Source organism: Borostomias antarcticus, assembly GCF_949987555.1.
Source record: "Borostomias antarcticus genome assembly, chromosome: 21".
In the NCBI taxonomy this organism is placed as follows: Eukaryota; Metazoa; Chordata; class Actinopteri; order Stomiiformes; family Stomiidae; genus Borostomias; species Borostomias antarcticus.
This window is the reverse complement of record NC_140254.1, coordinates 11963322-11967452: the sequence shown is the minus strand read 5'-3', so window position 1 is coordinate 11967452 and position 4131 is coordinate 11963322.

Sequence of the window (4131 nt, the reverse complement as noted above, 5' to 3'; positions counted from 1 at the left end):
ATAAAGTGTCTGCACATTAAAATGATTGACTTCATAGAAAACTATATCTCGCCTATAGACTATAGATTTAACATGCCATTGGCTGTATAACTCCCATCTCAAATGTACATCTTGTAAACTACTGTCTGCAGACTCTGAACCAGCCCACCCCTCCCTCCACTACTGCTCTGCTTGGCTGTTAATGAATGCGAATGGGAAGTCTTCACAAAACTAGCAACGTTTTGGAAATCGGAGAGGAAAGATGTCAAGCAGAAAGAGGAAGCTACAGGTGGTGCTACAGTAACCAATTCAAAAAGCCAGTAGGAGAGCACAGCACATGAGAGGTGGTGGTGGGAGGAAAGGTAGAGGAAAGGTAGTAGAGGGGGGGGTGTGTGGAAGGGGGAGAGCAGTTGAGGGGGGGGGGGGACAGGGGCGGAGGTCTGCACTCTCTGAGTGCAAGCCCCTCTAGTTTTATTTTATGTATTGTATCTGTATTGTATTTGTATTGTTATGTGTATTGTAAAAGAAATAATTGCATTGGCACAATGTAAAGATTGTTATAAGGACCCCAGGAAGAATAGCCGTAGCTATGGTGCAGCTAATGGTGGATCCTAAATAAACAAACAAACACACCCACCCCACACACCCCACACAGACACTCACACACACCCCACACACCCTACACAGACACTCGCACACACCCCACCCACCCTACACAGACACTCACACACACCCCACCCACCCACCCAGGCCGGACAGGGCCAGCACCTCGGGGCCTCTGGCTCTGTCTCCTGATCTGGGCTGATCTGGGCTGGCTGAGGCCATGGAGCGCAGCCCACCAACAACAAGAAACTACACAACCCCTCTCCTCCCTCTCTCCTCTCTCTTTCTTCTCTCCCCTCTGTCCTTCTCTCCCTCTCTCTCTCTCTCTCTCTCTCTCTGCTCTGTTAGCTGTTTAAACTGTGAGCATCCTGTGACTCATAGCGGTGGTGTTTCCCTGGCCTGGCTAGCGTGCTGTTATGATAACTCAGCCATTAGACTGGGCTGTCCTCTGTGTGACCCGGTGTTGGGCTCTGCTGGTGGGGATGCCGGCAGGTAGAACAGGCCCGCTGGCTGCTGGGAAACAGACCCTCCTCAGGTAGAACAGGCCCGGTGGCTGCTGGGAAACGGACCCTCCTCAGGTAGAACAGGCCCGCTGGCTGCTGGGAAACGGACCCTCCTCGCTCCAAGAGCCTTCTCTCACCTTTCAGATCGCCAAGCTTTGAAGTGCCCCGTTGGCATGGCAGCACCACTGAAGGTCACCATGGCAACCTGACCAGTATGAAATGGGTGCTTCAAACGGGAGCGTTGCTGTGGCGATGGGGGCTGTCTGAGGTCATTCAGCCAATCCGCTCCCTCCGTCCACCTAGGCTCTGGAATACACCTCTGTTATGATGAACTTGTTCTAGCTATCTCTTCACTGCAATATTGTGTGTGTGTGTGTGTGTGTGTGTGTGTGTGCGCGCGCGCGTGTGAGTGAGAGGTAGACAGAAGTGAGACATCAGACAGGATCTCTTATCTGGTCGTGTCCAGTCTCAGGAGGTTGTGATGATGTGAGGTCAGATCCTCTTCTGTTGTTCTCTCTCTCTCCTCTACCTGTATCCCTCCTATCTGCCCCTCTCTCTCCTGCTCTCTCTCCTCTCTCTCTCTCCTCTATCTGTCTTACTCCTATTGCCCCCCCCCCTCTCTCCTCTCTCTCTCCTGCTCTCTCTCTCCTCTCTCTCTCTCTCTCTCTCCTGCTCTCTCTCTCTCTCCCCCCTGTGTCAGTGATAAGATGGGCAGCAGGGAGCCTCTGACATGCAGCGCCAACACATTGTGTCTCTCAGTGGTGTAACCCTACACACACACACACACACACACACTTCTGTCACCACTGATAGCAGGGAGAAACCTGTTGAACCACACATGAAAACACAAACAAAGCCTGAGTGTTTGATGTGATCTCTGTTCGGCAGCGAGCCACGCACTCAGGAGACGAAGGTATCCATGACGACCTGGAGAGCAGTCCTGCCCTGTTCTGCCCTCCTGTCTCGGTTCTACGTCATACGACAGGAACCAGGAGGAAGGTTTCCTCAGAACGCTCACGTTGACAGTTATTATTTCTACTGGGTACCGGTCCTGCTGGACAATAGCACCATGTGAAGTCTGGAGCTGCCCTGAGACCAGGCCAAGCCCAGGCCTTTAAACCCTACAGATGGACTCAACCCCCCCCTCTCACCCTCCCACACCGAGACAGTGTTCATTCATCTCTCTGCTGCCGGCCGGCCAGGCAGCTCTGAGCTGAGGTGAAAGTGTCGTTACGTAACAGTAATAATGGTTAGGGTTGAGGTTATGTAACAGTGTTAAGGACCCCTTCCAGATGGCAAGTCTAGGGACAGAGGAGGAGACCTGTGTGCAGGGGCACAGACAAGGACAATAGAACTACAACCCAGGGACCACAGACAAGGACAATAGAACTATAACCCAGGGACCACAGACAAGGACAATGGACCTATAACCCAGGGACCACAGACAAGGATAATAGAACTATAACCCAGGGACCACAGACAAGGATAATAGAACTATAACCCAGGGACCACAGACAAGGACAATAGAACTATAACCCAGGGACCACAGACAACGGGGTAAAAAGCAAAAACCAGGAGTAGGGTTTATTGCAACCAATGATAAAGAATAGAGACAAACCATTAAACCCAAATATGTAGAGGGAGAGCTAAGGGCGGCCAGCAAAACAGACGCAACCAAAAGAACAAACAAAACAGGTCTAGAGAAGCACCAGGTCTAGAGAAGAACAGTACCAGGTCTAGAGAAGAACAGTACCAGGTCTAGAGAAGAACAGTACCAGGCCTAGAGAAGAACAGCACCAGGTCTAGAGAAGCAGCAGGTCTAGAGAAGCACCAGGTCTAGAGAAGAACAGTACCAGGTCTAGAGAAGCAGCAGGTCTAGAGAAGAACAGTACCAGGTCTAGAGAAGAACAGTACCAGGTCTAGAGAAGAACAGTACCAGGTCTAGAGAAGAACAGTACCAGGCCTAGAGAAGAACAGTACCAGGTCTAGAGAAGCACCAGGTCTAGAGAAGCACCAGGTCTAGAGAAGCAGCAGGTCTAGAGAAGCACCAGGTCTAGAGAAGAACAGTACCAGGTCTAGAGAAGCACCAGGTCTAGAGAAGCAGCAGGTCTAGAGAAGAACAGTACCAGGCCTAGAGAAGCACCAGGCCTAGAGAAGAACAGTACCAGGTCTAGAGAAGAACAGTACCAGGCCTAGAGAAGCACCAGGTCTAGAGAAGCAGCAGGTCTAGAGAAGCAGCAGGTCTAGAGAAGCACCAGGTCTAGAGAAGCAGCAGGTCTATAGAAGAACAGTACCAGGCCTAGAGAAGCAGCAGGTCTATAGAAGCAGCAGGTCTAGAGAAGAACAGTACCAGGTCTAGAGAAGAACATTACCAGGTCTAGAGAAGCAGCAGGTCTAGAGAATAACAGTACCAGGTCTAGAGAAGCAGCAGGTCTAGAGAAGCAGCAGGTCTAGAGAAGAACAGTACCAGGTCTAGAGAAGCAGCAGGTCTAGAGAAGCAGCAGGTCTAGAGAAGAACAGTACCAGGCCTAGAGAAGCAGCAGGTCTATAGAAGAACAGTACCAGGCTTAGAGAAGCAGCAGGTCTATAGAAGCAGCAGGTCTAGAGAAGAACAGTACCAGGTCTAGAGAAGCAGCAGGTCTAGAGAAGAACAGTACCAGGTCTAGAGAAGCAGCAGGTCTAGAGAAGCAGCAGGTCTAGAGAAGAACAGTACCAGGCCTGGAGGCGCTGGAAACGGATGATGCAACCTGCACTGTTGCTTCAGACCGAGCTGGGAAACGGGAACCACCACTTTTTCTACAAGTCACCCACACCGTGTCATCGTCTTCTGATCTCAGCTGTGTTCTGTTCATTTATTCAATGGCTCTCTCTCCCTTCTCCCTCCCTCTCTGTCTCACTCCCTCCTCCGCTACCCCTCCCTCCCTCTCTCTCCCTCCCTCCTCCTCTCTCTCCCTCCCTCTCTCCCTCCCTCCCCCTCTCTCTCCCTTCTCCTCTCTCTCCCTCCCTCTCTGTCTCACTCCCTCCTCCACCCTCCCTCCCTCCCTCT